Source organism: Miniopterus natalensis, chromosome 2, assembly GCF_054644295.1.
Source record: "Miniopterus natalensis isolate mMinNat1 chromosome 2, mMinNat1.hap1, whole genome shotgun sequence".
Classification (NCBI taxonomy): Eukaryota; Metazoa; Chordata; class Mammalia; order Chiroptera; family Miniopteridae; genus Miniopterus; species Miniopterus natalensis.
The window spans coordinates 170368903-170382115 of NC_142082.1; positions in this window are offsets into that span (position 1 = coordinate 170368903).

The window sequence follows — 13213 nt, forward strand, 5'->3', positions numbered from 1 at the left end:
TTCCGTTCATCATGCGCCTAAAGAGGCGCTTGTCTTGCTATATCGATGCTATATATTCACGCATATTTTTAGCTTATTGAGGAGGTTTTGAAATTTATCAATCCTGAAAAAATATCTTGGAGGTGATTTCTGAAATCTTGTTTATTAAATTTAATGAGTAGGTTTTAAAAAAATCACCATCTTGCTAATTGAAGCATATAGCATAGAGGTTCTCAGCTGGGGGTGAGTCTGTCAATGTCTGGAGACACTTTGGTTGTCACACATTGGGAGGGGTTGTGCCACTGGCATCAGGTGGGTAGAGGCCAGGAATGCTGCTGAACACTTTACAATGCACAAGACAGACCACAATAACAGGCAGTAATCTGGCCCAAAATATTAATAGTGCAGGGGTTGAGAAACACTAATTGAAAGAAATATGATAAAATGTTGTTTAATGGTAATAGGGAATCAACACTAAACTTTCACATTGGGAAATAGAAATCTAAATAACAATGAGATGTCTTTATTACCCATCTGAACAGCAAACAACAAAGGAAATGATAATACCAGCTCTGGCAGAGATGGTAGGAGGCAAGCACACTCATAATAGTAGTCTGGCAACATCTACTGAAAATGCATGTACAACTTTCCTTTCACTCAGCAGTCCCTCATTTCAAAATATCAGTACACAAAGATTCAGATTTTTTGTTGTGGTTAAAAAATTGCTGGAAAGAAACTGAATATTAATGGGTAGGAAAATAATTTATGAGACATCTGTAATATAGAGCAGCAATTTTCAACCAGTGTACCACAAGAATTTTTAAAACATGCAATACCTGACTATTTAGTCAGGGACACTGACCTCTTTTCCCTGAGATTGTCAAATTAAAAAGAAATGACAGCAGTCAACACAATAGCTGCCCAGAGCGAAGGAATCAAACCTGTACCTATTTTTTTGTCAGATTGGCAAAATAGAATGTATTTTTTGGCGAGCTGCAGAATTTTAGTAATTAGTTTATGTGTGCTGTGACGCGAGAAAGGTTGAAAATCACTGATACAGGGTATATACATAATATGGAAAAGATTATCCATGATGTTTTACTAGGTGAGAAGTATCACTTTCATAGTAACATGTATATTATAAGCTCATTTTTGTAAAATAAACAGCAAATACGTTCTACACATTTATATATTTTTCATGAGCATGTGGAAGACTATTTAGCAGATGTTTAATTTGGTTGCTTCCTTTGCAGAGATAAGAATGAAGAGGGCTGGAGGTTATGCATTAACTTTCCCCTTTTTCTATTTGCTTTTCCATTTCCAATTTTGGAATTACAATATTACTTTTCTAATTTACAAACAATTTAACAAAGATAACCTTAAGAAAAGTTCATATCACTCGTCCAGGACTATTTTATATTTGGTATTGTTGTCTTGTGAACCTCATGGAAACGTATACCTCGGTTTATAATTATAGAAGGAGAGTTGGGTTTTATTTTTGTTTTGCCAATGAATGCTGAAATTAAAGCATTATAATATGGGTATTTCTAAATATATGGTTTTTTTTGTATACATGACACATTCTATTCTGTCACTTATATGATACAGATTCCATATGATAAAAATGGCCTGCATTAAGAAAATCTTAATGCGATGGCGAATACTGAAGAGGAGCGATGGGGAACTCCAGAGCTGTCCCCCGGCGTGGACCATCGGGCCCGTCACTCAGAGCCGCCCAGGGACCTGTTGAGGAAAGGGCACCGCTGTTTGCCTTGATGTCAGCCTCAAAGGTTAGGAACCGTTCCTGAATCCTTTATTACCTTTCCGTTTATGGACGGCTTTAGTGTCTCAAAACATAGAAGTTGTTGGAGGTGGGACTTGATTGTTTTACATTTTGAGATATAGTAGTGAGATTACTGTCTTTTCTTGAAAATTACATGTGAACACTTTGGTGTAAATATTATGGTTAAAATATGGAATTGGCTACCTTCGAGCAAGGGAAAGAACAGTGAGAAAACGTAACGGTCAGCACCCTCTTCAGACTTTGATTAGAATGGTTACTGAAACCACAACAGGAAACCACAGTGGTTACTGAACCAGTCTCACCACCCTGTCTCATTCCCCTCCTTACAAAACCAGCCAGCACTACTGAATACACATTATATTTCTGACCCTAGTCTAATCGGTTCACATGACTATTTTAATTTTCATGACAACCTAATGAAAATTTTTATTATTCTCATTTCATACATGAGAAAACATGCACAGAGAAGTGAGGCAATTTGCACAAAGACACACAGCTACTATATACAGGCCAGAATTCTGGCCAGGAAAGAATGATCCCAGGGACTGTGAAAGTATAGTGGAAATTTGAGACTATGGAAACTGAGGAATCTTATTTTTTCCTTCTGAATGATTAAAAAAACAACACAACAGAACATCCTAATTGAGCAAATTTTTAACTTTAGTAAGAGGTAATTTGTTAAAGAAGACCCTATGGGTTAATTTGAGAATTGATATCACCTACAACGGACATCAGCATTTGGTATTTAGCTAAGGAACTGCTCACAATGCTAAATAGTGGCTTTTATTTTTGCCCAGTACATAAATAATATAATTCGCTCAGCTTCCCCTCATCTTTAGAATGAGTACGTACATATGCATGTGTCCCTGTAATTGCGTTGGAGAGCAGTTTGTAAGCAACACAATCTCCTGAAAAGAAAAATATTGAAAGTTTAAGTCATTTGGACCATAACCCAGCTTTTCTGGCCCAGTGATCTTGAGTCTGTGATTATAATGAATGCAGTTCCATTACCATTTAATATTTCATGTATATGTTCAACGGAATTGTGACAGTAACACATCACAGAATGTAGGTTATTCAATGAATAAAAATAGTTCGAGAGTGCTTTCTCACATCTGAGGTTTAATTCTCTCTCTGCTGGGAGTGTTATATTGAGAAGAACATATTTTGCAGATCTTTCTGCCTTTCTGCAAATTCAGCCCTCAATTTCTGTCCCCCCCCCAACACTTTATAATTTTCCTGTTCCCGTACAGTATTTTAGCCATAAAGCCTACCGCTGGATGACAGGCTTTGGGGGCTCAATTTTATGTCTAAGTTTTCTTGTCACCAGTGAGTGGTTTTTCCCCCCCTTCCCCTTTTATTGCATAGATTTTTCACATAACACGTAAACCACACATCCTAAAGCGAAACACTGAGTCTAAAGTCCATTTTGAGGAGGCTGAGCTCCCCTCCTTCTTTTGCCCCGAAGAAGAGAAAATTCAAAGCATGAGACACAGTAACAACTTATCCACTGTTTCTGATGAACAAACATTTGTACTGACAAGGTGAAAAAATATCTAAGCGTGAAGATCTTTGAGCAAGAAGATTCCTGACAGTTGAGGTTTTTGGAGCTGGGAATAAACGATGGGGAGGGGGAGCCTCAGTCTTAGAGAAGGCTGGGACGGGGCGGGCGGCATTAGGGTCAGGCTCCTGAAAGGATGATTCTTCAAGACGGCCCTACGGTGATGGAAGGTGGGTGGGGTCGTATCTGTTAGTCCTTCCTAATGCTTCCCTAGCAATCAAATCAAATAATGTAACTAGCCCAAGGGAGAATCAGCACAATGGCCCCTAAACCAGGGTGATATCTTTGGGAACAATGTGTCCAAGGAACCTGTGTTACTTCCCTTTATTCCTCACAATGTTCTCTTACCTACTAGACGTGGGCCAGGTTGAGTAAGACACGGCCCCTGCTCCCCAGATGCACATCCCCACAATTAGGTCTAGAAAGTCAGGTCGAGGTAAAAACTGCGATGGGGAATACAAGTTATGTGCTATTGAAGGACAGCAGAAGAGATTGGTCATGGTCAGGGATAGGAAATCCAGGAAGGTCACATGGAGGAGGTGGTATGTGAAGAGGGATGTTAAAAGTGCATAAAACTTTGCCAGGAAGAAAGTGAGGGATGCGAGGGGGAGGGTTCAGCTGGAGTAAAGGCGGGAGAGTGCACGTCGCGCAGAGTGCGTGCGTCCTGGTGGTGGGAAGAGAGGACCTCGAGGAGGGTGCCGCGTGATGAATGTGGACCGCAGCCGTGGGGCACCGCACACTGCAGTCACGGCTGGCCTGTGCCCGAGGCCCCTTAGGGAAGGACGCATCCCTGCCCGCTGCCCGGCCTGGCGCCCGGCGCTCTGTGCCCTGGAGAGTGAGCTCCAGTCTGGCTGCGCGCTCAAGGCCACTTTGGCAACAGTCACTTCTGTCGGCCGTCGGGGTGGGTTTCCATCATGAATCCAGTTTTAGGCGGCGTGTGTTCTGAGTTTTAAATCGTGCTCAGAATGGACCGTTCCCTCGTGACACAGCTTTACGCGCATCGCTGTAAATATGGGATAGGTGGCAGCTGGCGGAGATGGGATCAACACCGTCCCCGTCGGTTTGGCCGGTTTGGAGAAGACAAGACCCTCGGGCACCTAGCAGGACGGCCGAGCTCTGCAGCTGCTGGCACTGGAAAAAAACCTGACGCAAGAAGCCTTGGCTGCTCCTTTCACCCCCTCCGCCGTGGCCGGGCCTGGAGGGGAGGCCGCCTCGGAATGTGACGAAGCCAATCACGCCAGCGTGATGGATGGGGCTGCGCTTGGCACACCCAGGTGACTGTGTTGGGGAGAAGAGCCATCAATTTGCTCCCCCAAGAGGGAGTGTGGTGGAGCCATAAATATTTCACAAAGTGCGGGGTGGCGTCTGCTTCCCTGTTTACTGAGGACGGTGCCTGCTAGAATGGCCCTCCTCCAGACAGTTGTCCCCAGCTCCCATCTGTCAAAGACTCACTTACCTGCCCACGGGGAGTGTTGCTGTTTCTTTCATACCCCTCTGAGCTTTCATTTTGATTTTTGAGACCTGCATGTTCTCCAGAGGCTGAGCTTTATTTTTATTATGCATTTGGTGGGAGGCGAGAGAAAACACACATTCTTGCTCACGGGTTTGAAGCAGGAGCGGTTTCTAAAGGGCAGGATCATTTTTCATGTGCTGGTGTTTTGTGACTCGGGAAGGGGAAGCTGAGTTCTCATAACAGCATCACAATCGAGAGAGAGATCAAGATGCTCTTTGGAATTTTGGTCGGTCGCCTGTTATTGCTTGTACATTTTCGTAATACTTCATACTGTTAAAGCGCTTTCATATGTTTAACGTTATATGATCATCTCTAAAGCTCTGGAAGAAAGGGTAGGAATTTAAAAACATTTTGTTCAGAGAGGAGCAAACCAAGCCTTGGGTAGGTTAAGGAAGTCACCTGAGTTTATGCAACTGGTTAGTGGCAGAACTAGGGTTAGAACAGTGACTGTCTTCAGAAAATTCTTTACATGTTCATGGAAGGAAGGAAGGAAGGGAGGGAGGGAGGAGGGAGGGAGGGAGGGAGGGAGGGAGGGAGGGAGGGGGAGGGGGAAGGAAAGAAGGAAGGAAGGAAGGAAGGAAGGAAGGAAGGAAGGGAGGGAGGGAGGGAGGGAGGAAGGAAGGAAGGAAGGAAGGAAGGAAGGAAGGAAGGAAGGAAGGAAGGAAGGAAGGGGAAAAGGAGGGAGGGGGAGATGGAAAGTGGAAGGGGCTAAGTGTAGCTAGCAGCGTATGTAGGTAATTGGTTCCATCTCAGTTTCCCCAAAAACGTCCCTGGCACAAGGATCTGAGTATAGATACTTTATATCTTTTTACCTGTTTAATTATGTTACATATGGAGCATCCAAAAGCCAGTAAAGCCCTGAAATCCTGGTCGGCCGTGGATGTTATGTTATTTCCCGCTCTTTGCAGTGGGGAGAAATTGGGACAGGAGCAGGTGAAGTGTGGGATTTGCTGTGGTCAGGAAGCAAGCCACCGTGGGAAAGAGCGACGAGGCTGTGATTTTCTAGGCTCGGCTCAGTGGGGTCACCCTACACCTGAAGTCTCTTCCCCTGAATCCAGATAATGAGTCTGCGAGGCGAGGCGCTCGCAGTCCCGCGGCGGGCCTGTAGCTGTGCCATCCTTTCCCGGTGTCGTCGTTAGGTCCTGGAAACACGGCCACCCTGCTTAGCGCCGATTCCATCCTTTGTTGAAAGTGCTATAACTCTGAGTTATTGCGAGGCCAGCTGCACTCAGGGCCGTTTCCAGTAGAGGTGAATTGTTGCCTGGTTCCGGATCGTAAGACCTAGAAATACGTTTTTCAAAAAAAGTTCCAAGTGAACCCTGGAAGTGATTTTGAAACACAACTTAATGAGGTTTCTGCGGCAGCTGAACATTAAAATGGACACAAACCTGAGCTTATTTAGATTTTAATATTGTTTCCTCTCCGGGGGAGTTACAACTGAAAGTGCTTTATATTTGTGATGGGATCTTGCTTTCAGTATTTTTAAAATATTTATTTTTACAAAGATCTAAAATAAATGCTATTTCCCCTAATTCCAGGGCTAGATTTTTTCAATTAAAAAAAATTGAGGGGGCATAATATTGGGGAGAGATAATAGAAAATATTATTTACAAAGGATATACTTTATTTTCCTTCTGTTTTGTAGTTTTAAGTATGCATCTGGCACCATTTAAACTTTGAGAAGGTGTTGAACTCGGTTTGCTGCCTGGGATGGAGGTCCCTGGACGGAGCTGGGCTGGGGTTTGCTACCAGGACCTTGCTTGCAGAGGAATTGGAATCATGGTCTTTATTTCTGGTTGGATTGTTTTTGTGTCTGGCATTAATAGGAATGTATTCAAAGTCATACATGGGACCTTGGGGACAAAAAAGTAGTGCTAAGCAGGGAGGCTTGTTCTTGAGGACAGCAAGGAAAAATAAGTGTAGACTTGGTCTGGATTTCTCCACTCATCATTATAAACATAAGCCAGGGTATGGGGGCCAGGATGCTGATGCTCTGGGCCGCACTGCAGAGTTGCGTTGTCCCTGGAAATGCCAAGTCGTTCTCCCAAATCATGTTAGGCCACCTTGGGGAGATGCTGAGATAGGAATAGCCTCACCATGCCAGCCCCAGCTTGCTCTCGGGACATGAAGGTCCTGAAACTTTTCTTTTAGTCTTTGAGATTGGTTTTCCTCTGAGTTTTCAGTTTAGGGCATATTTTGGCTTCTGAATAAATTTTAAGAAATGATGAGATCTATCTTTATGTAATTCATATACACAGTAGCTTCTCTTTTGGTTCTAAGTCAATAAGATGGTTGCTCTAGGTCATGGAAAATAGAATCAGATGAATTTTTCACCTTGAAATGAAATTACTGGGTCTGATAGACAACTCCATTCATTTTATTTATTTAATCAACCGCTCAACAAATAGTTACTGAATGTTGACTTTGTGACTAGCAGTGTCCCAGGCGCTGGGATACAATGGTAAAAAGTAATACATCAGCCATAATACGGGTGAATGTTTATAGAGTGTTCATTACGTACCTTGTACTACCATTTTAAGAATTATACTTTAAGAATTACATTTTAGCCCGGCCGGGCGTGGCTCAGCAGTTGAGCATCGACCTAGGATCCAGGAGATTGTGGTTCAGTTCCCGGTCAGGGCACATGCCCCGGTTGTGGGCTCGATCCCCAGTCCGGGGGGTGCAGGAGGCAGCTGATCAATGACTCTCTCATCATTGATGTTTCTATCTCTCTCTCTCCCTCTCCCTTCCTCTCTCTGAAATCAATAAAGATACATTAAAAAAAAATTATATTTTACACTTGCATCACTCACTAAGCACATCATTTTGGTCTTCCCAACAAATGTGTGAAGTCAGAATAGCAAGTACAGTTTTTACTGTTTTTCATAGAGGAAGACACCGACAGAGAGAGGAACTTGCCCAAGGTTCTGCATAAATGATCAGGTGAGGACAACTCCCGCTCACCCTCCCCGTACCCAGCCACCTTCTGATTGTTATCTGGGTTGGCATTCTCCTTTGCATTGCTGTGGTAGTATGGCTGGCTACATTTTCTAACAGATCTACAAAATTAAAACCAATGGAGATTATACTGGGTTTTGGACTGATTAATATTTTGAGGGGAAGTGAGGGCTCATGAGCTAGAGAAACTCTGATGAGCCAGGCACTGTGCATGACAGTCACCTCTAATGTGCAACCATATGAGGTGGGCACCATTCTCCCCAGCTTATGAAGGGATGTAAAAGTGCAGTGCAGATCTCGAGAAAAAATCTACTCAAGGTCTAGAGGCCGAACTGGGATTCGAACCCAGGCTTTTGTGATTCTAAAGCCTGTTCACTTACTTCCTCTTGCAAAATTCTATGTCCCATGCTTATAAGAGAATCACTTAACTCTTACTCTCAGCGTTGCCATAATCTTCAAAGGCATTATGAGAGCTAATGTAAAAAGATGAGGCAGTAGGAAGAAATCTGACCTAACTCCTTAAACAAACAAAAAAATACTTCCGAGGAAACTGTTTTTACTGCTTTTTAACCTGTGTGCTATTAAAAATATATAAGGAACAAAGAAAATGAAACCTTTCTAATATTCCTTTGAAATCAAGATATTCAGTGAATTCTCTTTTGAGTAGAATATGATTAATTTAGCCTCTCATTTTGAGAAGTTAAAAAGTGCATTTCTCTTGATTATTGAACATTTCTGGATAACCAACAGCGGTATGTGAGAGCTGGAAAGGAAATGTGACTGTATCAGCCAGATGGAAACATCAGTGATGAGAGAATCATCACTCCTGTTAATAACTTAGATGGTTCTGGAATCAAGCACGTGGTAGCTGCTCTAATGATTTATTTGGGCTTGTGCCCCCGTTCCTCATCTCTCCTTTGGCCGAGAGTGCAGTTGAGTGGAGTAGGAAACAGATATGAATCTCTAAAGTTCATGGTGTGACTGTGGGCAAGTCATTTCTGGCTCCTTCGGGCTTATTTCTGCCTCTGAAATTATACATAATTATCCTCACGAAGGTTTGGGGAGAAGATTCATTAAGGAAATTACCACTCGTTTAGAAAATTGCTGCTCAAGTTCACTGAGTGTTTCCCTGGTGGGCCTAATGAATACATGGCTGTCCTCAAGGTGAATGGATCACCTGTCTCCCTGGGGAGGAGCCTCGCTTCTCCACCTCACTTCTTGTCGGGGGGTGTCCAGGACCAGCGGGTCAGCTTCCTGAGCAAGAACACTGACCTACTTACCCTGTCTTTAAAAAGACTTATGCTTCTCTAACGCGATGGTTTGTTCTGAATATTTTCTTCCAGTTCACTCTAGACTTGTGAACATGGGGGGGTTTAGAAAATGGCCCACACAAAGCGGCATTAAGACGAGCCCCCTTGATGTTTCCATAATCACCAGTGATTATTCACTCTGTAATTTTTAGATACAGTTGGTCAGGATAAACACTGTTTTGTGCTGAACTGATTTATAAAGGCACATAAGAGTGGCGTGTGAGACAGTTCAACGATCTCACCCACTGGTAAGTATTTTATAACCTCCTTGCCTCTCAAGTCATCAGTGCGCCCTGGGAGCAGATGCCAAAGACAGCCTGACTTGTTCCGTAATCAGGCGAGTAGCTGAAGATGCCTGGTCAAAAGCCTCAGTGAATATTTGACTGTTCGAACAAAGTGATGAAGTAGACACTGTTATTATATTGGAGGTGATGGATGGGAAGACTGGAGCATTAGCAATTTGTCTCCCCCCCCCCCCCCCGTTCACTGATAACTTCAGGCTTCAACTATACTCCATTCCACATTCTCCTCTCAAAAGAGAAAACACATGAATTACTCTGATTGACTAGGAACATGGGCTGATAGAATATTGTTCTTTTCTTTTATTTCTGGCCCTGCCCGTTTGTCACGTAATGATCTCTGAAATCAAGGACCGGGCTGGCAAACACTATAAGCAAAGACTCCTCTTTCAGAGTCTTGGTCTGATTAAAATTTCTGCCTTCATCTTTTCATTGATTTGGGGCCTTCCTGTAGTTGGCTGGAAGTCCTCAGTAGGGGCTACAAAACCAAGCTTCACGTGACTTTGCACACAAAGTGAGTTTTTAGGTATGTTTTCTCTAATTCTATCATTTTTTTGTATTTCTCATATTTTAAACTCACATATGAGGAAAAAAGAGTCCATTTATTTGTACACTCAACCAGTATTTTATTGAGACTTTCCATATGACAGTATCTGTTTGACCCTATCTATAGGATAGTGTCTCCAGTGATAAGTAGTAGAAATACTATAATGAAGGGAAAGAAAAAGACATGTTCCATGAGACTCAGATCCTTTGCATCAGTGAAAAGCAGTTAGGAAAAGATGGGGGAGTATGTGTGTGTGCAGGGGCGGGGGACTGGTGGGGGCATTGCAGGGACAAATACCAAAGACGTATAGAAACATTGGCCAGTTCATCTCTTCATTGAATAAATATTAGTTCTAAGTATTGGGGAGTTAATGGTGACAAGGTCTCTGCCTTCACTCTTGTTTTTGTTGAGTTGATGGAATAGTTTGGAAAATTCTACTTCAGAAAATGTATTTAAGTCCTTTTAGTGATACTCTAATATTTGAGGAGTAGTGGAGGGAGGTCCAGCTCTTTGGGGGCCCAGGAAGTGGAGAGAAAGAAAGAAATGACTCTTTCTGGCATCGCTTCTGTGAGCCAGCGCCCTGCCAAGGACCCCCCTGCCGTCGTCTCACCCAGGGTTTCCACAGTCGTGCAGGAAGGTCAGCGTCTCCATGTTCTTATGACAAGGCAGCCTCGGAGGGATCACTTAGCTTCTTCAAATGAGGAAGGAAAAGAAGAGAAAATACATCCAAAAAGTACCTCGCAATTAACAAGTGCTTCTTGATCTTGGCTGCGCACTAGACTTTCATATCCTCTGTGTCCAGGCTACACCCGGACCGACTGATTTCCACTCTCTGGGCTGGGAAAGTGTTTTGAAAGTTCCCAAGGAGATCCCAATGCCAGCTCCTGCTGGGAAATACTGTTTTAGACAATGTTTAAGGTACATTACATGTATATTTCTTTCTTCAAGATTCAGAATCAAGGCAAGTCAGGGCAGGAAGTAACGAAGATCGCGTGATCTAATTGCTTAATTGTACCAAGGAAGACTCTATGGGTGAGATAAGTAAGGCAACTAACCAAATTCATACAGTTAATTAGGGGCAGAGCTGGGTGTCTTCCTTTGACTTTGACTTGCTGACCCCTCAAGAAAGGCTTGAATATAGTCATTTCCATATGATAGCTAATGTGCATGATTACTCTTGGAGCTTTATTACAAATTTTCCTTTTTAATTGTGGGAGCCATTTCTAAACGTACACTAATATTTTAGTATCTGTTTTGATAAGTTTTTAAAAATTCAGGAAGTGATTTTTTTTTTTTTTTCCAAAACAAAGAATATCCAGAAGGCAAGACTAGAAAAGTAATTTAAATTTTGTCAAGTTTTTGCATAACTGGCGCATCTTTGCTGTCTCAGTAAAGGACTAGGGAATCAGAGGTCAACTTGAAGCACCTCATTTATATGATAATTACCAGTAAGCAGTGGCCAGTGATTCATGATACAAATCATTTGCTCCTCTGGGACTTGTATGTTTACTGGGCAGGAAGTATGTGATTATGTACTAATTAGTTTCTTGGTGACAGAAAGAAGGGTAGCACAATTGAAACTAAGTTTGTTAATTGTGTGCTGTTTAGTTTCTTTATTTACTTGTCATGGCGGAGTTTTTAATTTAATTTTTAATCCACAGGAAGTCTCTGCATGAATATACACCTGGATGACTGGATACCAAACTTCACATTATCACTTTCATGGTTTATAGCATGCTTTAATATGCTAATCTTATGTAATCATAGCACCAGTCCTTTGAGGCACATATTATTACTGTTCTAAAACTCCCTTTGCAGATGAACAAATGAAGGCAGAGAGGTGAGAGTAAGACTTGAAGCTCCTACTAGAAATGTATCATGTCACTTGGTATTTACATATCCTGTGATTAATAATTATAAAGAACGTAATGAGCAGCCAGAAATGAGCATTGTTCAGCTGACTTTTCATAATTTTCTGAACTATTAAAAAAAGACTATAAAGAAAGGAGCTAAGCAACCATTGTATTAGCAGTGGGGAAGAAAGTTATTAGTGGGGAGTAGAAATTTGAAGAGGTGCTGTTCTCTCAACGAGGGAAAAGAGACTCAGTGGACATAAGCTGAATTAAAAACAGTGGAATGGTATTTCCAGTCCAGCAGAAAAGAGGCCTGAGAAAAAGAAGGAGACACTAAGAATAAACTTGAGGCCTGAAACCCGCAAAGGACAATAACAGTAAATGCACAAGGAAGGACAGGACAGTGGAAAATAACAACCAAATGCAGTGAAAAAGAAGTCTATCATTAAACCAAGGCAGGATGGGAAGTTAGAATTAGATAAATAAGTTTGGTTTTTAGTGATTTTTTTCCATGTTCCAGTGGTCCAGAAATATTCATTCAAAGGATAGACAGAAAGTTGTTATCATCTGAAATGGAACAGGAAAAATGGATAGGCACCGCTTCTACCTGCAGCTTAGTGTCACCACATTGGTCTCCTGGCAAATGTTTCCTGAATATTTATGACAGAGCCTTTCCGACAAATAATACCGAGAGTCGTCTTGTCTGAAATAGAGGAAAAATGCGAGTTAGCATGGAACCCGAAGGCCCTCAGATATGGGTGATGTGGAAAGAATATTATCTCTGAGACAGCAGATTTTGCTATGCTTAGAAAAAGCCTTGGGCCAAATGTAGATACTACAAGAACCCGAAACGATCGTTCTATAGGTGCAGCTTTCCGCAGTCTGACAGGCAGAATTGTACCGCCTTAGAAGATTATACTTCACAAACTCAAAGGGCATCGAGTTTGATTTAATGCCCTTATTAATCTCCAAGTGCTTTCCTGAAGAGTATTTTCATAAATTCACATGGAAAAAATAATTTGGGGCCAAGGGTAGACTATATACTGCCACCTGTTAGGTCTCCATTACATAAGCTTAGATCGTCTTAGATCCCCAGGAGAACATCGGAAATAATTAGGGTATTAGTCAGGACTTTGTAGAGAAACAGAGGCAACAGGATGTGTGTGTGTGTGTGTGTGTGTGTGCGTGCGCGCGCGCGTACACGTCACGTGTGGTCACAAAGAAAGAGAAACATTATTGGCTGACTTGAGAAAATCAATACTAGAATTTGATGTTTTGTTGGTGGGTCTGGGAAGCCCAACAATGAATGTGTAGAGTGGGACATAGCATTTTTTAAAAACTTAATTTAATTTGATTTTTTCCATCACCTTTTATCCCCTCTAGGTCCTC